Here is a 25074-nt window from a genome sequence, read left to right as displayed (position 1 = left end):
GTCTACACGTGTTGGGCGCTATTTCGAAGTTGAAATCGACGTTAGGTGGCGAGACGTCGAAGTCGCTAACCCCATGAGGGGATGGGAATAGCGCCCTACTTCGACGTTCAACATCGAAGTAGGGACGTGTAGACGATCCGCGTCCCGCAACATCGAAATAGCGGGGTCTTCCATGGCGGCCATCAGCTGGGGGGGTTGAGAGATACTCCCTCTCCAGCCCTTGCGGGGCTCTGTGGTCACCGTGGGCAGCAGCCCTTAGCCCAGGGCTTCTGGCTGCTGCTGCTGCAGCTGGGGGTCCGTGCTGCATATACAGGGTCTGCAACTAGTTGTTGGCTCTGTGTATCTTGCACTGTTTAATGAAAGTGTGTCTGGGAGGGGCCCTTTAAGGGAGCGACTTGCTGTTGAGTCCGCCCCGTGACCCTGTCTGCAGCTGTGCCTGGCTCCCTTATTTCGATGTGTGCTACTTTGGCGTGTAGACGTTCCCTCGCTGTGCCTATTTCGATGTTGGGCTGAGCAACGTCGAAGTTGAACATCGACGTTGCCAGCCCTGGAGGACGTGTAGACGTTATTCATCGAAATAGCCTATTTCGATGTCGCAACATCGAAATAAGCTATTTCGAAGTTGGGTGCACGTGTAGACGTAGCCATAGTGTCAAATAATTAATTTCAATATATTTATAAACATTCCATTCAGAAATCCTAGGTGTGTACACAATGGTATTTGCATTTAAAAGAACTAAACTGATCCTCTGCAACACTGTAATGCCTGGAAACTTCTCCAACCATGGCAGTAGTTTTTCTCTGACCACTCTCCCACTGCAGACTCAGAATTTTGTACACTTTGACTGTGTCTACACATGCCCCTTCACTTTGGGAGGGCATGTTAATGAGGCAGTTCGGAAGATGCTAATGAGGTGCCGATATGAATATGCAGCACATCATTAGCATAATGGCAGCCGTGTACGATTCAAAAGTGATGCTTCTGGAATGCATGCCGCCCGTGTAGATGGGAGATTTTTCAAAGGGCTCCCTGACTTCGAAAGCCCCTTCTTCCTAAAACCAAATAGGAAGAAGGGACTTTTGAAGTCAGAGGTCCTTTTGAAAGACCCACGTCTAGATGGGCAGCATGCATTCCGAAAGCAGCACTTTTGAGTCATGCACGGCCGCTATTATGGTAATGAGGCACTGCATGCTCGTATCAGCACCTCATTAGCGTCTTCTGAACTGCCTCATTAACATGCCCTCAAAAGGAGGGGACACATGTAGACACAGTTAAGTCTTTCCATAGTAAGTTTCTCTCTCTTTCAGAAGCAGAAAATCTCTATTCTGGGACAGGATCTGGTATCCTTCCTTTTATATCTATAAATCCACTTGTATCAACATTATTTTATTAAAAAGTCAATTAATCCAAGGCACAAAAGATTTATCCCGCCAGTGAAGCACCTGGCTACACTGTAATTCGGTATTCTTATAGTGCTCCCAAAACTGACTTGATACACATACATAACATTGCACATGCATGATATGAAGAGAAATAAAATGAAAGATTGTGATATACACAGATGCTGCTGCCATACTACAGACATGTAAGGAGACAGAGTTGATGTGCACTCTATGCACCAAACACCATACACTGCACTAAAAACCATAGCAGGTATCAAAGAACTATGGAAGAATATTAATTTTCCTAAAGGAACTACTGCAGGCCAGGTGCTGCTGACACTGGTTAAAATGGGGCAGTACTTTCTGCCTTACAGAGCACAACAGATATTAGTGCACTGATGCCATGAAAAGACAAACTTTAACTGGCCCTGTTCCATGATCATATTATAGTTGGACTTTACACACAGGAAGACAGCGCTGCAGTACTACTACAAAGGAAAAGGAATTTGTTACACATAAAAACTAAGACCTTGCCTGAGAAAGTAAAAAGTCCCTCAAAAGCGAAAGAAAACCCAACGGTCAGAACATATGCTTTTTGTCTGTAGAAAAACCATTACACTGACACTTTGTAGATTGTTTTACTGGGTCATTACTGGTTTATAGATGTTGTAAAATATAGGTACAGTGACTTTTTTGTGTGTGCTGGTACTTGCCAGTACAGAGTACTGGTATCCTGGCAGTCCCAGCCATGGGATTGGGTGCAAGGGGTGGAGGAGACAGGGAAGGGGGTAGAAGAGGCAGGGAACTGGCTGAATACTGCACTTTTTTTTTTTAAAGGGGGTAGGGATAGCTTAGTGGTTTGAGCATTGGCCTGCTAAACCTGGGATTCTGAGCTCAATCCTTGAGGAGGCTATTTAGGGATTGGGGCAAACAGATATCAGGGATGGTGCTTGATCCTGCCAGGAGGGCAGGGGACTGGACTAGATGACCTCCTGAGGTCCCTTCCAGTTCTAGGAGATGTGTATCTCCAATTATTTTTATTTATTTTATGTAAAAAAGGCATTGATAGATATAATCAAAACAATACATTGCAAATATTAATTTGTGTTAGTGTAGCATCTATAAGCCCTACGACCCTCCAAGACTTCAATAGTAGATTAAATAAGGGTGTTTACATAAGAGGAATTATTCCCTTATGAGAAAGATGATAAACTACAATATGGCTGTGTGCCTACACAGGCACAAATCTTCAAAATAGCCATATTTCGAAGATTACTAATGAGGCACTGAATTGAACATTCAGTGCCTCATTAGCATTAGGACACTTCCGGCCGTGGCGCTTCGAAAGCGCCGCTTTCAAAAGCACACGGCTCGGCCCGCACCTTTTGGAATCCCCTTATTCCAATCAGTGAGTGGGATAAGGGGATTTCGAAAGGTGCAGGGTCCTTCTGAAAAAGGACCCCCGTGTAGCCGTGCCGCACGCTTTCGTAGTGCCACGGCCGGAAGCGTCCTAATGCTAATAAGGCACTAAATATTCAATTCAGTGCCTCATTAGTAATCTTCAAAATGGCCATTAGCCTGGCTGTTTTGAAGATTTGTGCCTGTGTAGACACACCCTGTCAGTATAAGATATCTTTATCCACAGTCAGGATTCCCAATTCATCTACTTCTGCAGGAAGTTATGCTCCAAATAATTAAGTAAATACCAAAATGGTGTGTAAAGGAACCAGAGATGCTCACGGAATTTCTGTAAATCTCTCTAGCTAAATTTATCAGTATTAGGTGCAGATATGCATAAGAGAAATAAAAGTGGTAATGTTTAATTATTTCTCCATTAACCAATTAAGTAAAATCTGCATTTAAGGAATCAGTGTTGCAGTTAAAAAGGATCTAAAAATACAATGAGAACAAAATTCTAAACACACACATTCAATAAAACCATTATGGCACAAGCTTTTATTACCTCCCACACTTCTCACACAGACATTAGTGTTTAATGATAAGTCGCCCACATGCAGCTATGACTATAATTTATGGATGATGGACTATATTCAATTCTGGCCAAGAAGATTTGGCATTCTCACAGATTATTATGTCCCTTTGTACGCTTGAGAGAAGATATAATAATGATTTACATATTGAACACCACACTTCATAAGAAATTATGTCTAGCACTACACCCACATTACCAGGGAGAAATATAAATTCCCTGATACGGAGTCTTTCTTCCTTTTTCAGAAATCTGCTTCCTAATTAGAAGAAACTGTTAGCAAAAATGTCAAGCCTACAAAATGCAGCAACTGTCAAGACCTAACTTTATACAGAACATGCAATAACTACAAATTTTAATTTGAAGGTTGCCATCTGTAGTGTTGGCATATGTTCTAAGGCACTCGTCAATGCTTAGTGAACATTAAATTTCAAATTCAGTAACTTTATGGTTCAAAATATACTTAGAAGCAAAGCTTGCCACAGATCATATGTTCCATGAACACAACCTAAAATTTCAGTTTTACCTGTTTTTTAGCACATCAACATGACCTAGAAAATGGTATAATTAATCTAAGCATCAGAGGGTGCCACAATGCAAAGTTTAAAAGGTCTATGATGGGGCAGGAAGGAAGAAGTGGGACATGACAATGAAAAAAAAAAGAAGTTATCTATCTTGGTCAGTAACTTTGATTCTTCAAGATGTGCCCCATTGGGGTGCTCCACCGCAGGGTCTTTGCCCACAAAAGCTTATGCTCCAAAATATCTGTTAGTATATAAGGTGCCACAAGACTTCTTGTTGTTTTCAAAGCTACAGACTAACATGGCTACCTCTCTGATACTTGCCACCACAGGTGTGTTCATGTCTCTGCTCTACTAATTAATAGCTATGTCCATTAGGCCTGCACATGTGCTCTCTCTCCCCATACACCCTGCCATGAGGCCAACCAAACCATATGGGCTAACCCTCCTCACTTCCTGCTCTGTCACAAAGTCATTACAACAACTCCAAAGAGGCGGCAAGGAGAAGGGGTTGTAAACTACCCATAGGGACACTTCTTGAAGAACTACTGGTACTACACTTGACATAGTATTCTCATGAAAACTCCACTGGAGGTGACTCCCAAGCAGTATTGACGGCTGGGGCATCCAAGCTGTGTCAGTTACAGATGGACAATACTGTGGAATCAAAGACAGCATCCGAAGAGGAGGCTTCAGTGATCTCGTAATGTTCTGTGACAGTGCAAACTAATGCCTGAGGTAAGGACATTCTTAAAAAAAGGCAATAGATAAGATTAACCTGGTGGAATGTGTGGCAATACTACCCGGCAGGATCACGTTGCAGCTCTGATAGCATTGACTAGCACAGTTCAAGACCCATTTGGACAGTCTCCAGGATAATACTGTTAAGCTATTAAAGCTTCCTACCAGGAAAAAGTTTACAAGATCTCCTGAAAAATCTTCACCCTAGCCAAGTAAAAGACAGAAAGTGAAATCAATTGGTTCATGTGGAACAGGGAAGTTTCTTCAGGGACAAATTTTAGATGCAGCCAGAGCATAACCCTGACCTGAAGGAATACTCAGTTGTGCACCTGTGTGGGGTGGGAGGATGCCATGAGAGACATTATTTCTCCTACTTCTGTAGCTGAGGTGAGAGCTATCAGGAAGGCCATCTTCATTTAAAGGTATGTAAGCAAACAGATGGCCATAAGATTTGAAAGGATGTCTAGTCAAGACTTTCAACAAGTTAGGATGTCAGGGTGGTTGGAAAAGCTTTATTGTAAATGTAATGAACTGTTCAGTGGTCTGGTAGGATAGCGCTAAGGAACCCTCCACCAAGTGGTGAAAGGCTGCTATTGCCACCAGATGGACCCCCAGGTAAGAAATCGTTTCTATTATTTTTAGAGTCAGTACGCAGTGAAAGATCTCTGGAAGAGTCACGGATGTCAGACATTTGATGGGAAGTACACCAAATCAAAAATATAAGACCATTTTTGCAGGTAAGCCTGGTGTGTTGAGGATTTCTGCTGTTCAGTAATACTTCCTGTAGCTCCAATGAGCAGGAGCTCTCTATATGTTGGAATGATAAAAGAGCCAGGCTTTGAGAAAAGAATGCCCAGGTTGAGATGTAGGGCATGTCCTCCATCCTGCAGCAGAATGCATGAGGTGATATGGACAGACATTAGCAGGTATGTCTTTAGTTGTGACATATCAAAATCACAGAGTCATAGAATACTAGGACTGGAAGGGACCTTGAGAGGGCATTGAGTCCAGCCCCCTGCCCCAATGGCAGGACCAAGTACTGTCTAAATGTGCCTCAGCCAAATAAGGGGAGTCAGTATGACATGTGCTCCTCCCCCCTTTTTAAATGTTTAATAGGTTCTTCACACGTAGGCGGAATGGAAGAAAGGCATATAGAAGGTCCATCCCCCTAAGCAGAAAGAGAGAACCATCCAGACAGTGTTGCCTCATCCCTGCCCTGAAGTAGTAGGATGGACATTTCCTATACAGGCAAGTAGCAAACAAACCTGTGGTTGTTACCCTCTCCCACAACCTGAATAGGTAGTGAAGGACAGCTAGGCTTATCTCCTACTCATGACTGTATTCAAAGTTCCCGCTAATTTTTTTTCCATCCATGTGCAGAATAAATTGTGTTATACACACTGACACATGAACCCCCCAGTAGAAACACGTTGTCAGCTATGGGCACTTTGGGCATTCTTCCAATCAGCAGGTGGCATCTGAATCTCTTCTGGGTGGCTGCCCAAATACTCAGCTTACAGGGAACACTGGTCATATGGAAACAAGTAAGATTGTCAGCTATCAAATTACAAGCACCTGGAAGTTAAGCTGATAATGTGACAAGATGGGAGGTGCACCAGCTCCATACTATCATTCTATCTCCACAGTTGGAGGATGATCTAGTTCCCCCTTGATCATTTATATAGTACATAAATGCTATGTTGCCCGTTAGGATTCTTGTGATCAGTGGGAGGAAATGGGTACAGACATTCCTGAGTTTGAGCAGGTTGATGTGGAAGAGTATCTACATGGATGACCAGCTGCCTTCTGTTGTGAGGTCCTTTACATGCATGTCCAATCATACGAGGGAGGAGTCAGTGCTGAGAAGCAACAAGATGATCTGTGAAAAAAAAAATCTCCTTGCAAATACCTGTTGGGTCTTTTCACCAGTCTAAGGACTTTTTGATTCCAGCGAGTGGTGAAAGACATTTGGCTAATCTGTATCTGGTATGCAAACTGAACTGAAACATCTGGAAAAAACTGCCTGTGAAGCCAGACATATGGTGTTACCACTGCCGTATGCCCCAAGAGTTTGTACATACTTGGCTGATATTTGTGGGCTGTTCTGAACAGCCCCCAAAAGAGTAGAATCTGTGTGATGGTAGGAGAGCTCTGACCTTTCTAAGGAGCTGAGGTCAACACGTATGAATTTCAGGTGCTGCAATGGCGTGACGTTTGATTTCTGAGCATTGATCTGTAGGCCTTTTTGCATTAACATGTCGATTGCAGATCTGGTGGCTTGCCAAGCCCCGTGGAAGGACTGGGCTGTGAGAAGGCAATCATCCAGATATGGGTATATTATGGGCTCTTGGGAACATAGGTCACATTATTGAGAGAACTTTGGAGAATACTCTCAGAGCAGATGGTAGTGCAAAGGAGAATACTCTGTACTGGTAGAGGTCTTATCCTAAAGCAAATCCAAGGAACTAAGATACAGAAGCAGTCAGCCTGAAGGTTGAGGGCCAAAACACAAGTTTTCCGTTTCTAATGCTGGAATAACCAATGCTAGAGTGACCATCTTGATTTTTTGGGCTTTGACTAATTTGTTAAGCGCTGAAGGGTCTAGTATTGGGTTTCCAATCTCCCTTCCCCATGGGTATTAGAAAAGAGCTACAGTAAAAACCTTTGTCTCAAAGAAGTTGAGGTATTGCTTCTATAACTTAACTGGAGGAGACTCTGTCTTACCATAGTAAACTTTTATGAGAAAAGTTCCTGAAGGATGGGGAAGGGTACTGCAGAAGTGGTAGGTAAGTAAAATGGTTGTGGAGTATCCACTGCAAACAATTTCAAAGATCCATTGGTTCATTGCTATACATTCCAAAGTGCTGAAAAATGTTACCAGATGGTAGCTAAATAGGTAGGAAGCAGTAGCCAGCTGTACTGGTTGAAGGCATTGATCTATCAATGTTTCAAACAACACATCAAAATTGATGCTTAAAAGTGGAAAGTTCAAATATGGAATACTGTGGATCGAAACGGTTTATGCTTAGGAAACAAAGTTTTATTCTATGGCTTGCAGTAGCACTGAGTATTTGGGAGGTATGTGGTTTGTGCTGGGGCAGCAGACTAAAAATTTTCTCTTTTGTCTTCCTTCCAAAAAAGGTCCAAACTCTTCCAACCTATGAAGGAATGGACATCATTTAGTGTAGATGGCCACAAAATTTCACAGCATCCACCACAATAGAACTGGGAGAAAAATGGGAGAACAGGAAGTCCATCTCCACAGGTGGGATATAATATTCTTTTTGTCAACCCACTTGCAGGTAGGGGTCTGCCATATTTTTTGTGGAGTCCAGAAGAGCCTCAGTAAAAGGGAGGGCTATGTTAGAGGATGATGAGTGTAGTATGTCAAGCAGCTTGTGGCTGGCACCCTTGAATTTTTCTCTTAGTATTTATAGAATATCTGCCATTTGCTCTGCCTGGTCCCAGAAAAGCTGGAAGTCATCAGTCAAGGATGATGTCAAAATCATGAACACTTCATATGGAGAGGAGGATATATTGTCCCCAAAGTCACCTCTTTCTCAATACCACTCTTCTACACCTCCACAATCTCTTGAAGACGTTCTGAGGCTCCAAACACAGTGGCTGAGGAGGAGCATCTTGACAAGTTCCCAGGTGAATCTAGAAGCATGGGGCAACACACCACCCAATAATCCCAGTATGGTCACTGAGGTGAGAGTATAGAACCCCCTGGGAGTGCCCAGGGTTGGTCAGGAGGGAGTTGCAAGCAGGTGCTGCAGTTGTCTTAGCGTATGCTCAGGGGACCTCTTGGTACTGGGCACCATAGGGAGTATGAGAGGAGTACCATGACACAGCCTCCTTTGGTTCACTATCGGAGTCACAGTAGAGAGCAGAGGAGCATGGAAGGTCAGCAAGAAAGACACAGTGCCCAGTCTTGATACCAAGAGAAGGAGAGCTCTGTACATCAGATTTATGTAGCTCCCTGGAGTGCCAGAATTCCAGTGGTACTGACCAACTTGGTCCTAACTTGCGATACTGAGGAAGTTGAAGATCTTGCCTACACCAACCACTTTGGTGCTGCATGGGACATTGCTGATTATGCTGAAAGAACAGTGTATACCTACAATGTCACCTTAGAGGAGTGCTGGCTCCTATCTTCATCCTTTGGAGCCATGGACTCATTGCTAGAGCCCATTGGGTCTTTAGGCACATCAATGACACCTGCCACTCCAGATCCTTGTGAACCATGGGTACTGGGCTAGGATGGTCTCAATGCTGACAGTATTGAGGATATCAAGTGTGCTGGAGATCATTTATGGTTGGCTGGGGGCTCGTTCTGGGGACTTTCAGCTTTCTTTTTAGAGGACTTACGAAAGGAGTCAGCAGCTGATTTCTTTGATCCACAGTCTTTGAATGTTGCAGGCTTTGGAGAAAGCTCATGTTTGTCACGTGAATTTCAGCACAGGTCCTGGAGGAGTTGGAGGGTCACCTCAAATGAAAATAATCTTTTGTCTCAACTCTGTCTTTATGAAACCTGGGTGTGAATTCCTGGCAGAGACCACACTTCTGTGGAATGCAGTCTTTCCTGAGGAAGCACACACATTCAGACTGTTTGTTTGCTGCAGAAATGGGCTCTTTGCAGGGGAGACACTTCTTCAAGCCCAGTGAATCAAGCATACCCCATTGGGGGGCAAGGGTGTCCAATGAACAAAGAGAATTCATTTTTTTCTGGCAAGTAAACTACAGTTAAGACTGGAGGACTAATTAATTACAGGAATGTCAAAGAAGGTAATGGCACCTAATGTCTTCTTCTCTAGAGGTAGAAAAGGGACTGAGAAAAGGGGGTAGAAAAGAGACCGAGAGGAGTTAGCCCATGCACACTGGCTAGCCCTGTGGCAGGGCATAAGGAAACAGAGGGCATGTGTGGGCCTCACAGTCACTGCTACCAAAGTTCTCATCAGCAGCATGGTTGTGCAAGCACATCTACAGTGGAGCACCCATAGGGAGACTACTTGAAGGAAATGCATTCTGTAGCCAAAACAAGTTCTTTTATTGTAATAGATACAAAAGTACAGGAAGTATTCCTCAGACTCCCAAAGATAATTAACATTATTCCAAATGGTAGATTAACATTTTCTATAAGGCTAGAAGAAAGAAATTTCACAAATAGCTCCTGAGCATGCAGCAGTGTGTCAAACACAGACCCTGACTAGACGCATCACCTGGGACTCTGTTTGGAACTACTTTTCTTACTGATATGGAAATGTACTGATCACTTTTTATCACTACCCTGTTTAATTTTACTTTTACTTTATAATTTTCTGAAAGATTCCTATAGGTAATTTCTTAGTCATGGGGAAAAAACAATTTTCAGATGTGGCCCTGGGAATCCAAGGAGAAGCAGACCACATGCACCCAGGGGCAGAAACACAAGACGGGAGTAGGAGGATCAGGAGGTTGAAAAGCTATTACCTGATTTATTCATACTTAATTTACTTGTTTAGTAAACTTGTACAGTCACAGCTGATTTCCTGTTAATACAGTAATACATTTGCAATTCTCTGAACTAATTTCAACACAAACCCTGAATGCACCCAGACACAGACTACAAATGCTCAATTTTGTCCCATATTTGTCTTAATAATGTGCTAAATTATTTCAGTTGCAATAATGTCTCATATTAGCAGTTTTTTTCTTTTATAACTGCCAGAACAGTTTAATATAAGCCATTATTTTCCAAAATAGTATAGTTTTGCCAAAGTTCGAGAGTGTTTCAAAATTCAGAATAGGAGAGCAAGTAGGCTGTAAGAAATAAAGTAACATATTCTTCAGTAATAGACAATTCTAACAGTCCAGCAGCAATATCAAAAAAAAAAAAAGCCCTTAGTGCTAGATTTCATCACAACTGGAAGGATTTAGGACAGCACCCATGTGCATGTGGGCCCCAAAAGAAAAAAAGAACATAGCTATTGTGACTGCATTGTTTAATATATTTAGTTCAATTACAAAGGGTCCCACTCCTTAGAGTACACTAAGTTTAACTTAATAACAGAATCTTAGACACACAAGACTGGAAGGGAGACACCACCACTGAAGGATAATTACTTATTATCTAGACCAGTGATTCCCAAACTGTGTACTGCAGCACACTAGTATGCCACTGAGGGATTTTAAGTGTGTCATGGAAATTTTGCCATAATTAAGAGAATTTTTATTTAAATAAAGTTAAATCTTTTATCACTAAATTAGATTCTCTGAATTTCATTTTGCTTTATATTTTCCTCAATACATTAGCAATTTCTGCCTTTTTTAGTCAGAGTGCTCTCATACTGGGCGTCACCTTTGACCAATCAAAATTTGTACCATGGAGTAGTTTTGATGACATATTTGCATGTGACTGATGCTGGCCTGACTTGATTTCACAGCACTCAACTTAATAACAGAAGTTGATTTCACAGAATTTAGTTGGAAAAGTTTATTTCACAGAGAGCAGAGGCTTACTATTCCTCTTAAAAGAAAGGTATTTTAATAACATGTGAAACAACAGCTACAATCTATATATTATGGGCCACGTATACATAATTTTCCCAGGGTTCTGTTTGTCTGGATGCAAAGCTACTCGGCTTGCTGAGAAGGAAAGCTTGAGACAGCATTATTTATTCTGCAAGGAATTTCCACAGAAAACAACAGGGGAGAGGAAATATTCACAGAGATAGACAAATATTTCAAAATAAATGGAATTTCATGGAAGAATTGCATAACTGTATGCACAGATGGTGAAACAGCAATTATAGGGAATGTAAAAGGCTGTGTGTCCAAAGTACAACGTAAAAATCCAGAGGTCCAAAGCATTCACTGCTTTCTACATAGGGAGGCTCTCATATTAAATAGCTTGCCAACTGAGCTGACATCCACACTAAAAGAAGTTGTGAAAATGGTCAATTTCATTAAATCCAGACTACTTCATTCATGCCTTTTTCCTATTTTTATGTAAAGAAGTGGGAGCAGAACATCAATCCCTTCTCCTTCATACTGAAGTTCCCTGGCTTTCAAGAGGCAAATTTCTGTCAACAGTTTATGAACTGAGGGAAGAACTGAAGCAATTTATGCAGGCAGACCCAGTATGCAAATCTACTGCAAGATAAATACTGGCTGGGTAAACTGGCCTACTTGGCTGATGTATTTGAGCACCTAAATGAACTGAATCAGAAGCTTCAAGGACACAAGAAGAACATACTGACAAACACAGACAAGTTAAATGGGTTCCAATCAAAGCAACCTTTGGAGAAAAGAAGTAGGTCATGGTTCAGTCCAGATGTTCAAGCAAGCTTCTAGCTCAGACCAAGACAAAAGGCTTCTCCCACTTGCACAGCAACTTTGAATTTGCTTCAGGACAAGCTCTGGCATTATTTCTGATCATCCAGAATAGAGCAGTTTGATTGGATTCAAAATCCTTTCGCATCTTCAGAAAAATCAACAATGAATTTATCTTTGAATGAAAAGGAAGAATTTTTGGATTATCACACTTTTGAGCTTGAAATCAGATTCCATTTGATCAATTTTGTCTACAAGGGAGAAACGAATATCCACTGATTTCAAATCAAGCAATAATTGTTTTGCGACTGGGTGCTTGCGAACAGGGTGAGTGCTAACAGGAAGGAGTTTTGAGAGGGAGCTTGGAGGGAGCCAGTGACTTCTATTGCCCTTAAACTTAAATCCTTTATAACAACCTCTATCTGAAACATTTAATTAAACTGTCATATATAATTAGAGTAGGAAATGGAGGCAGAAGCCCAGCAGCAGAGTGGGGGCTATCCTGTTTATTGTGTCGAGTGCAATATGTATGACTACCTACCCTGTGGGCGGGTGGCGTATGTGTGCACTTGATGCAAGGAGCTCCTGGACCTCAGAGACCGAGTGCGTGCTTTGGAGGCCAGGGTGGCTGAACTGGAGGAACGAAGGAAGGCAGAGGTGTTTGTTGATGAGACTTTCCGGAACATAGTAGGGCTGTCCCACCTCCAATCTGACAGTCCTGATGCTGTTATGGAGGATGAAAGGCTCAGGGAAGGAGAGCAGTCAATGGGAGCAAACGGAAACCATCCCATAGTTGGGAGGTGCTATGGTATCCTTTCGCGCCGAGGATACTTCTCCGGGGGATGGAGCGCCAGCTGTTAGGAAGAAGCAGGTTTTAGTAGTGGGGGATTTGATCATTAGAAATATAGATAGTTGGGTTTGTGATGACCGGGAGAACCGTATGGTGACTTGCCTGCCTGGTGCGAAGGTTGTGGATCTCTCGAGGCATCTAGACAGACTTGTGGGCAGTGCTGGGGAGGAACCAGTGGTCGTGGTACATGTCGGTACCAATGACATAGGGAAGGGTAGAAGAGATGTTCTGGAGGCCAAATTTAGGTTACTAGGAAAGAGACTGAAATCCAGATCATCTATGGTGGCATTCTCTGAAATGCTTCCAGTTCCACACGCAGGGCCACATAGAAAGGCAGAACTTCAGAGTCTCAATGTGTGGATGAGACGATGGTGTAGGGAAGAGGGGTTTAGATTTATTAGAAACTGGGGACACTTTTGGGGTAGGGGGAGCCGATACAGGAATGATCGGCTCCACCTAAATCAAGGTGGATCCAGACTGCTGGCATTAAACATTAAAAAGGTCGTAGAGCAGTTTTTAAACTAAGAGGTGGGGGAAAGCCGATTGGTGCGGGGGAGCACGCGGATCGGACGGAGACTTCTCTTACACGAGGCTCCATAGATAGGGATTCCCTAGAAGTTAGTCAGATAGGGAACGTGGGAAATAATATATGGGCAAGATCAGATGTGAAACAATCGCATATAAAAAAATCCAACGCGTCTGTGAAAGGTGGACATATAAATAGTGGTAGTTTTTTAAAGTGCATTTACACAAATGCTAGGAGTCTGTCTAATAAGATCGGTGAACTGGAGTACCTCATATCAAAGGAGGAAGTTGACATAATAGGCATGACAGAAACATGGTGGAATGAGGACAATCAGTGGGACACCATCATACCGGGATATAAATTATATCGGAAGGACAGAACAGGTCATGCGGGTGGCATAGTGGTACTATATGTGAAGGATAATATAGAAACAAATGAAGCAAAAATCCTAAAGGAATCAAAATGTTCCATAGAATCATTATGGATAACAATTCATTCCTCTAATATGAATATGGCATTAGGAATATATTCCCAACCACCTAACCAGGACAGTGATAGTGATGCTGAAATGTTAAGGGAGATTAGAGAGGCTATCAAAATAAAAAACACAGTAATAATAGGAGATTTCAATTATCCCCATATTGATTGGGTACATGTCACCTCAGGACGGGATTCTGAGATTAAATTTCTTGATGCCTTAAATGACTGCTTCTTGGAGCAGCTAGTACAGGAACCCACAAGGGGAGAGTCAATTCTTGATCTAGTCCTGACCGGAACGCAGGATCTGGTCCAAGAGGTAACTGTTATTGGACCGCTTGGAAATAGTGACCACAATATAACAACTTTTAATATTCCTGTGTTGGGAAGAACACCGCAGCAAACACACACTCTGGCATTTAATTTCAAAAAGGGGAATTACACTAAAATGAGGAAGCTAGTTAAACAGAAACTAAAAGGTAGAGTAACTAAACTAAAATCCCTGGAAGCTACATGGAAACTGTTTAAAGACACCATACTAGAGGCCCAACTTAAATGTATACCCCAAATAAAAAAAACACAGTAAGACCTAACAAAGAACCACCATGGCTTAACAGACATGTTAAAAAGGCAGTGAGAGAGAAAAGGGCAGCTTTTAAAAAGTGGAAGTCAAATCCTAGTGAGGAAAATAGAAAGGAACACACATTCCCAAATTAAGTGTCATAATGTAGTAAGAAAAGCCAAAAAAGATTTTGAGGAACAGCTAGCCAAAAATTCAAAAAATGATAGTAAAATGTTTTTTAAATACATTAGAAGCAGGAAGCCTGCTAAAAAAGCAGTAGGGCCCTTGGACGATAAAGATATAAAAGGAGCGATCAAGGAAGACAGTGCCATTGTGGAGCGATTAAATGATTTCTTTGCTTCAGTCTTCACGGCTGAGGATGTTACGGAGGTTCCTAAATCTGAGCCAGCCTTTTTAGGTGACAAATCTGAGGAACTCTCCCAGATTGAAGTGACATTAGAGGAGGTTTTGGAGTTAATTGATAAGCTGAATAGTAACAAGTCTCCAGGACCAGACGGTATTCACCCAAGGGTTCTGAAAGAACTCAAATGTGAAATTGTGGAGTTCTTAACAGTGGTTTGTAACCTATCCTTTAAATCCGCTTCGGTACCCAGTGACTGGAAGACGGCCAATATAACACCAATATTTAAAAAAGGCTCTAGAGACGACCCTGGCAATTATAGACCGATAAGTCTAACATCAGTACCAGGCAAATTAGTAGAAACAATAGTAAAGAATAAAATTGCAAGGCACGTAGAAGAGCACGAATTGTTGGGCAAAAGTCAGGATGGTTTCTGCAGAGGGAAGTCGTGTCTAATTAATCTATAAGAATTCTTTGAAGGGGTTAATAAACATGCGGACAAGGGGCACCCAGTGGACATAACAGACCTAGATTTCCAGAAAGCCTTTCACACGGTCCCACACCAAAGGCTTTTATGTAAACTAGGTGGTCATGGGATAGGAGGAAAGATCCTTTCATGGATCGGGAATTGGTTAAAAGACAGAAAACAAAGGGTGGGAATAAATGGTAAATTTTCACAGTGGAGGGGGGTAACTAGTGGTGTTCCCCAGGGGTCAGTCCTGGGACCGATCCTGTTCAACTTGTTCATCAATGATCTAGAAAATGAAGTAAGCAGTGAGGTGGCAAAGTTTGCAGATGACACCAAGTTGTTCAGGACAGTCAAAACCAAAAGGGATTGTGAAGAACTACAAAAAGATCTCAGCAAACTGAGTGATTGGGCAGCAAAATGGCAAATGAAATTTAATGTGGGTAAGTGTAAGGTAATGCACATTGGAAAAAATAACCCAAATTACACGTACAACATGATGGGGTCAAATTTAGCTACGACAGATCAGGAAAGGGATCTTGGAGTTATAGTGGATAGTTCTCTGAAGACATCCACGCCGTGTGCAGCGGCAGTTAGTAAAGCAAATAGGATGTTAGGAATTATTAAAAAAGGGATAGATAATAAGACAAAAGATATCATACTTCCCCTATATAAAACTATGGTACGCCCACATCTTGAGTACTGCGTGCAGATGTGGTCTCCTCACCTCAAAAAAGGTATATTGGCATTAGAAAAGGTTCAGAAAAGGGCGACTAAGATGATTAGGGGCTTGGAATGGATCCCATATGGGGAGAGGCTAGAGAGACTGGGACTTTTCAGTCTGGAAAAGAGGCGATTGAGGGGCGATATGATAGAAGTATATAAAATCATGAATGGTGTGGAGAAAGTGAATATAGAAAAATTATTTACCTTTTCCCATAATACAAGAACTAGGGGACACCAAATGAAATTGATGGGTAGTAGGTTCAAAACTAATAAAAGGAAATTTTTCTTCACACAGCGCACAGTCAACCTGTGGAACTCCTTGCCGGAGGAGGCTGTGAAGGCCAGGACTCTATTAGGGTTTAAAAAAGAGCTCGATAAATTTTTGCAGGTTAGGTCCATAAATGGCTATTAGCCAGGGGTAAAGTATGGTGCCCTAGCCTTCAGTACAAGGGCAGGAGATAAATCACTTGATCATTGTCTTCTGTTCTCCTTCTCTGGGGCACCTGGCATTGGCCACTGTCGGCAGACGGGATACTGGGCTGGATGGACCTTTGGTCTGACCCAGTATGGCCATTCTTATGTTCTTATGTTATGTTCTTATGTTCTACAGCCATTTTCAACTCCCTACCTTCATGAACTTTGTTTCTCTTAACTTATTTTTAAAAGAGGTCATGCTTAAAAACTGTGGCTCAGGAGCTCTGTGTAGCTCTTTCCAACACTGAACCAAATAGTAAAGAATTGTGTTCCATAAATAAGTTCACATTTCACATTAAAATTCTAGTCAAAATGTGAAGTCAAATATTGTTTTCATTAATATTGTAATACATGTATGCTTCATTTTGAAATAACTTATTTCTTGCAATATTTTATGCTGACCAATTTTTTTTTAAATTTTGATGTGCCATGAAGTTTGGGATCTTAAAAGCGTGCGGTGAGATGAAAAAGTTTGGGAAGCACTGATCTAGATTATTCCTAGATTAAAGTAGCCTGTAACCCAAATGGACATAGTCGTTCCTGGATAGACATTATGTTGGCAATATGAGGGGCTCTTCAGTTTGTCTATATCCGTCCAGATATAGTTTGGCTGAAGCTGAATGCAGTGGAGCAAAGTACTCAAAAGATCCACTGACAGCATAACATTCTACCCGAGCATTACAGGGTAACTGTGTTAGACTGTAGCTTCCCAACCTTTTCAGTAACATGGCATATTTCAGTGAGACAATTTCACAGCACACCCACTTTTTTCAGTTGACTTGAGCGCTCATAAACATAACATGTACTTACATTTACTATGGTTACGGTCTTAGCAGAGAATTTTGCAACATTGCAGTGCATACAACAAGCTGAACAAGGATCAAATGCATTAGTGTTTTAAATCCACCACAGAATACACTGTCTCAAACAGTGAGCACAGACACATTTTCAAAATCTACTCAATACTATGGTAGGGGTGTTGAGCAAACAACCACTGAAAGCAGATTCCCCTTCCCACCAGCCCATTGGAATCAGGATGTGGAATTTAAACTGTGTCCCAGCTCCAACAGGCTCCCACCCTCCATCCCTCTTGCCACAGCAGGAAGTGGGGACGGGCTCCCTGCCAGCTCGTTCGGGTCAGGAAGCAGCATTTCAACTGCCTCCTAGCATAAACAGGGTCCTCAAGAGTTGGCATTTCCCCTCATGGTGACTGCAAAATTGACAAACCCTGCGCCAGGCAGCCTTACTACTTCAGCCCCAGCTGGGGCGGGGTCATCAAGTCCCCCACCCCACCCCCCTGCTCCGCAGTGGCTCTGCAATGAGCCACAGAGGGGGGGAACTGACAAACTTTCATTGCATACTTGGATAGTTCTCAGGGCACACTGGTTGAAAACCACTGCCTTAGAAACTAATAAATGTATTAGGTCATGAGCTTTCATGTCTGACTTATGAAAGCTCATGACTTAATGAACGAGCTAGTCTCCTAGGTGCTACAGGACTGCTTGTTATTATCCAGTCAGTGACCTCCTCAGTAGAATTTGAAACCACAACAGTCGCACATACCAAAAAACAAGAAGAGAAGTACCAAAAGTTCCCAACAACTTAAGGAAGCAACAAAGGTTGTACTGTAGCTAAAAGAACAGGCCTAACCGCATTGTCAAGTTCCATTTAAGGCCAACTAAAGTGGTATTTAGATTAAGAAAGCAGGCAAACCATCTCTAAGAGCTACAGCAATGTGAATTTGACCCTCAAGACAAAAAAATATCAGTACACTAAACTCTTTCATATCCAGAATTCCACCATCCAGAACTCTCAAAATAACCAGGATTTTAACCATAAGTAAATGTTAGTTACGTTTTCCATGAGTACAGTATAGTGAAAGTAAATACAAATAAATACAGAAAATGCAATATAAGTTTACACAATACAATACTACTGCTGTTGGTAAATAAAGTACTCTGCATACATTTTTGTTTGTTTCTTAATATCTAATCTTGGTTTTCTTTAGTGTTATGCATTGCTAGGTATACCTCTCTATTATCCAGAATGTTTGAATATCCAGCAACCTCCTGGTTCCAGGGATGCCGGATATGAGCTTACTATATATAGCTCCTTATGCTACTTAGTAGAGGTTTTGGAACACTGAAGAACATTTCGGAAGGTCACCAGATGAACACTCTCCCTCTTTCCTTTGTTGGCACACTCTCTCAAAATCAAGATAATGTAAAGAAACTGATAGAGTGTTATCCCACATGGATTTGTTATTACTGTCATTCCTAGTTCCCTCCACTGAATGTTTGACAATGAGCAACCCATAAATAATCCTGACAATGGAGATGACTTGTAGGAACAGAGTCCCATATGTCAATACTTCAGGAGTAAATGGAATGCAATCAAGGAAGTTGCAGCCTGACTTTTCTCCAGGTGTGCCCTTATTCTCAGCATTCATCTAGTATTGGGAGACTCTGTGATTGCTTACCTGAAAAACTTCCCTTCTTCAAAAAGGATAGTCCACATTGGGGATCTGTGGATGTATCACCTGTCTATAGCTGTAGGGACTAGAATCAACGATAACTGGTCAGCTCACAAAGGAACAGCTCCCATCTTCTGGAGACTCCTCCCACCCCTTCAGAGAACTTTACCCATAACTTAAACTGATCTCCTTTTTCCAGGGCAGGATGAATCTGTAGACCCATCCTTTGAAGAAGGGAAAAAAATTCAGTTAAGCAACCACAAATTCTCCCTTTTTTTTCTCAGGGTCCACCCATCTTCAGTGTGGGATTTGCTCTACCATGACAAACTTCCTAGGGAGGCAACAGAATATAATCACACAGAAAGGATTCCCTTCCTCTAAGAATCATTGCGAAGTGCAGGATCCACCTGCCAAAAGCTGCATCAGCCCAAGACCAAGTATCCACCTTGTAAAACTTGGAAAACGTACATCGGGTGACCAAGTTACCACTTTAGACACTGCAATGTAAGACGCTTACCCTTTCTGAGAACCCGATGCTGCCACTAATGGTACTGGGGTAAGGTCTGATGTCCAATAGAGATGGGGGTCCTTTTGTTCTATATGCTTCAGAACCAGCATTAGCACATGTCACTGTGAGGCTGATGATTTAGATGCCTTAATATATTTTTCTCCTTTGGATGAAAAAAGGCTATAAAGCTGCTTTTCGTATATTCAGTTCTTCTCAGGGTATGTCTCTATAACGAGAAAGATTGATGCTTCCAGGGTTTGATTTAGCGCACCTAGTAGGAACATGCTAAATCAAACCCTGAGGGATCCCCATTGACCATGGTGCTCCTCACTGTCTCGAGGACTAAGGGAAGTCAGCAGGAGAATTTCTCCCATTTATTTACCTCCCACATTGGGGCCATGCTGGAAATAGGACCTAAAGTAGGTCGACTCCAGCTATACAATTTCTTGTAGCTGGAATTGCTTCTATTAGGTCAAATTTCATTTCTAGTGTAGACTAGCCCTCAGATAAAACTTTAAGGTTTGCCTTTCCAGATAGCACCACAGCATCTCTTTTTGGGTCAGCAGGATATGGACGAAATGGCAGTAATGAGGTCTTTTGCTCTGAATGAAAAATCGAATGAAGTCTGAAATAACAAACAGTGATATCTATTCTTAAAACTACCTTCTCTTTAGAAAGATGCAGCAGGATAGATCCACTGACAAAATTCTCACTTCTAATACCCTCCTTGCTGAAATTATATCAGTCAAAAAGTTCATTTGATAGGCTGTATTGTATTACTTGACTATTTCACAGGTTCAAAGGGCACCTGCATTAAGGCACTCAGCACAACATCTCTATCACAAGACGGAGCTCTGTGCACCTTGGGAGGAACATCAGAGCTGCTCTAATGAAGCTATGTAAGTCCTTATGGTGGGAAGAAGTACTGGATATACGTAAAATTGAAGACAGTGCAGAAACATGCACTTTCAAGATATTTGTATGCAACAAGATATCTAAAGCATCCAGTAAAAACTCCAGGAGAGAAGTTCTTGGCTTTCCCTGCTTCAAGCTTTGAATTTCAACCACATCTTTGAATAAGTTTGGGCTCTTGATTTTTTCAAGATGCTAACAGAGGGTCAGTGACACCCACATAATAACCTTTTCATTCTAGAAGCTTCCTTTCACATGCAAGCTGCTACATTTAATCTGCTTTGACCTTTGTGAAAAACTGGACTCTGAGAACAAAAATGGTCTCAGATGCAGGAGCAATGGCAACACAACTGGCCTGCTCAAAAATGAGGAAAACAGTGTTTCCTGGGCCAATGTGGGGCCACCAAGATCACTTCCGTTTCCTCTTTTCAGTTCCTCTGTATTACCCTGGTGATGACAGGGACTGGGGGAAATCCATAGAGCAAACTCACTGGCCACTTAAGCAGGAGTACATTTGGGAAAAAGGTTCTTCTTGCTTTGCTTCATCCTTCAATTCAGATTCTGAGATTAAGAGCTCATCTTCCTTCTGTGAAGAAGATTCTGATTTTTGTCTTAACTTTGTTTTTGCCTCTGAGAGACTTAAACTGAACAAATTTCTCTTTCCTCCGTTGGCAATGCCCAGAAAGAGGATGAAAATGAGTTAAATTATGACAAAGATAAAGAATGAAAAAAAAATTATATTATTTTTGCTATGCTTCTCCCTCCTCCCATATGAAATCTTGGAGCAGAGCTTTTAGCTATGGCACCCTCCGGTGATGAATCAGAGGAACTGCTATTCCCAGAAGAACAGGCAAGTTTTCTTCTAAGTTTGGGAATTAAGTTCTTGAAACAATTTTACTCCCTAAGCAATGTGGTATTTGTGAACCTGAGTCAGATGACATAACGAATACGTAGTTCTATAGCTGTGCACCTTTGAGATAGTGAATAGCAGGCATATAAGGGGACACTGCAGTTACTGCCCAGAGATCACAAGATGGCAACCTCTGATGTGAAGGCATTTACATGCCAAATCCAAGGGCTACTTTTCCTAAAAGGAATTTCTTCCTGACCAGGGTAAGGGAAGTGGGAGAGATGTCCTTTTTTCTTCCCTTTAAAACAGACCGACAGAAACTACAGTTCAAGAACACCACAATTTCCACAGCCGACGTTTTCAACACCCATTACCAAAAATAAGTTATCTGCACTGAACACAGAATTTGGCTTCCTACATCCAGAAGCAGCATGGGCTTGCTGTTAATGTTGTAGATTGGGAGGGGTAACACCTCTGGGGTGGGGACCTGTTGTGTCTCTTTGGGGGCAGCTCGTGCACCTTTGGTCTCCACCTGGCACCCAGCTCTCACCTCTGGCTCCAAGAAGCTGTAGCATGCAGCGATCACACCCTGATAAACTGCTTCGACAGGTGGGCTAAACCAGGTGAGGGTAGCCGGCAGGTCTGAAACCTGCGGTGAGGTAGGGAATTGCGTATCCCAGCATGCAAAGTTGGCCCCGGCAGATTGGATGGATGAGATCAACAGCGAGGTCCAATGGCCAGGAAGGTGGTTCTGCAACGCTCTGAGGAGAGCGAAGGCCATGACAAGGCAACAAAGACAGCATGGCCATCCACTGCAGCCTAGGAAGTCCCAGACATGACGACTTTTCGTACCACTTGAACAAGGCTTCTGAGGTCAAGAGAGTGGAACTGCCCCTGTGTAATGACTTTTCCACTTTAAACATTCTCCCGCACAGGTTCTTTGCACAATTCTCATCACTTCTGTCTACCTCAAAGTCCTGCGGCAATGGCGGAGGGGCGAAGCGACAGATGGAGGTGACCACTGGGAGTCATAGCCCCAAACCTGCACGTAGGCAGCCTGTGGACTTTGGTCGCTCACCTCTGACCCCCGGACAACACAGGAGTCCGAAAGCATCCCAGGTGACTAAGCAGGCCTTTTTAGGAACAATATTGCTCACCTTCAAAAAGAGGGAAGGGACTAGAAAAGGTGTCCCAAAAATTGCTCATCCCAACCAAAATGGCCAGCATGCCGCAGCTGGCAGTTTTACCCTCACAGTGGTCAAAAAACAGTGAAAAGAAAGATGATATTTGCAGCATGGAACGTTCTCACTCTCTTGGACAGGTAGAATGCTATGTGGCCTGAGGGAAGAACAGCCCTCATAGCAAGAGAACTGGCAAGTTATAACATTGACATAGCCGCCCTGAGCGAGACCAGACTGGCAGAGAAAGGATCCATCTGCAAACCAAAAGGAGGTTACACCTTCTTCTGGAAAGACAGGCCAGAAAATGAAGACAGAATCCACGGAATGGGACTTGCCATCAAGACATCACTTCTGCACCAGCTTCCTGACCTACCAACTTGCATCAGTGAGCGTCTGATCAAGCTCCGCTTCCCCCTCAACACCTCTCACCACGTTATGGTCATCAGCGCTTACACCCCCACACTGACTAGCAGTGATACAGCAAAAGAAAGTTTCTATGAGGACCTTGACCATCTTGTGAAAGAAACTCCTCCTAGTGACAAGCTTCTCCTGACCTCAACACCATGGTTGGCAAGGACTGTAGGACCTGGAAAAGGGTGCTGGAACATCATGGTGTTGGTAACATGAATGCCAATGGCTGCGTTCTTCTGAGCTTGTGTGCGGAAAATGACCTGACAATTACAACACTCTCGTCCGGCTAGCTGATAAATACAAGACCACATGGACGCACGCACGAGCAAAACACTGGCACCTGATTGACTACGTCGTGGGTCGCAGGCAGGACATTCGAGCTGTTAAGATCACCAGGGCCATGTGGGGAGCTGAGTGCTGGACTGATCATAGACTTGTCAGGTCAGTGCTTATGCTGCACATCACACCACTGCACCACAAGAAGCTCAAGGTTGTCAGACCCTCCTTCAACATCAGGAAGCTGCAACATACTGGTCATCGTGAGAAATTCGCAGTCTGACTTGACCAAGTGCTGACATCCCATGGACCTCTGACTGGAGACCCAATGCAAAAGTGGGACTGGTTCAAAACCCTGGTGACTGAGTCAGCCAAGTCAACACTAGGACTGAAAGAAAGAGTTCACCCAGACTGGTTTGATGAAAATGACGAGGCCATCATGAAGATCTTAGAGGAAAAACAAAACGTATTTCTGCTATGGCAAAACAATCAGTCCTCAAGCTCCAAACATGATCGCTTCAAACATCTTCAGAGCAAGGTGCAAACAGCACTTCGCAAAATGCAAGATGAGTTGTGGGAGAGTAAAGCTGATGAAGTCCAATACAATGCTGACACCAAGAACTCCAAGAAGTTCTTCAGTACTATCAAAGCTATATACGGACCTTCAAAGCCAAGTACTACACCTCTGCTGTCTGCAGATGGCATGACCCTTCTGAGGGAGAAGAAGAGCATCAACAATAGGTGCAGAGAGCACTTCAGCAACCTTCTCAACAAACCCTCCATTGTCGACCCTGTGGCCCTAGACCAGATTCCTCACAAACCCACAACAGACAGTCTTGACCTGCCCCCTACAATGGATGAGGTCAAAAAGGCAAATCAGCCAGACCAGCTCTGGCAAAGCCCCAGGGATGGACGGTATCCCTGCTGAAATTTTCAAAGCGGCAAGACCAGTGTCACTTGAAGTCTTTCATAACATCTTGATCAGCATCTGGGAAGAAGACAACATGCCCAAAGACTTTAAGGATGCTGCAATCATCTCGCTCTTCAAGAACAAGGGCAACAAAGCTGACTGGAAATTACCAGGGCATCTCTCTTCTCTGTACTGCTGGGAAGATCTTGGCTTGAGTCATCCTCAACCTTCTGATCACCAGCATCTCAGAGGAGAACCTACCAGAGGTACAGTGTGGTTTTCGCCCAGGCCGCAGCACCATTGACATGATCTTTGCTGTTTGTCTGGTCCAGGAAAAGTGCATAGAGCAGAACTTGGATCTGTACGCTGTCTTTATAGACCTGACCAAGGCATCTGACATTGTCAACAGAGAAGCCCTGTGGATTATCCTGTCAAAACTTGGCTGCCCGAGAAGATTCGTTAACCTCATACGCCTGTTCCATGATGACATGAGTGGCTTTGTTCTTTCAAATGGCGAGGCCTCCGATCCATTTGAGATATCCAATGGTGTGAAGCAAGAGTGCATGCTGGCCCCAGTGTTATTCAACCTCTTTTTCACGTGCATCCTCAGCCACACAGTTTGGGACCTGGACCATGGACTCTACATAAAATACAGACTTGATGGGTCACTTTTTGACCTTTGTTGTCTGAATGTTAAAACCAAGATGCTTGAGAGGCTCATCCTTGAAGCCCTTTTTGCTGATGACTGTGCACTTGTGGCACACAAGGAATCTGATCTCCAGCTCATCATCAACAAGTCTGCTGATGCCGCTCGCCTGTTTGGTTTGACCATCAGCCTAGGAAAGATGGAGGTACTGTTTCAACCTGCTCCAGGATCTGCTGCTCTCCCCGCTTCATTCTTTATTGACGGAACAGAGTTAAAACAGTAAAGGGGTTCAAGTACCTTGGCAGTGTGATAGCCAATGATGGCTCCCTTGACAAAGAAATCAATGCCAGAATCTGCCAGGCCAGCCGGGCACGAGGACATCTGAGCGCGCGAGTGTTGAATCAGCACAATATCCGACAGTCCACTAAACTGAAAGTGTACAAGGCTGTAGCCCTGACCAGCCTCCTGCGTGGCTGTGAAACCTGGACCTTGTACAGAAAACATATAAAACTGCTG

The 25074-nt window shown here is 43.0% G+C and overlaps 1 protein-coding gene across 4 annotated transcripts in view; it reads right to left on the bottom strand.

The window, feature by feature from the left end:
- The window catches only part of DYM (dymeclin), a 416064-nt gene that overhangs the window by 283151 nt on the left and 107839 nt on the right, over positions 1-25074 (bottom strand). The window lies entirely within an intron of this gene.

The sequence above is a fragment of the Carettochelys insculpta genome, chromosome 5, assembly GCF_033958435.1.
Source record: "Carettochelys insculpta isolate YL-2023 chromosome 5, ASM3395843v1, whole genome shotgun sequence".
Classification (NCBI taxonomy): domain Eukaryota; kingdom Metazoa; phylum Chordata; order Testudines; family Carettochelyidae; genus Carettochelys; species Carettochelys insculpta.
Note: the sequence above shows the minus strand (reverse complement) of the source record. Positions and strands in the feature narration are given on the sequence as shown.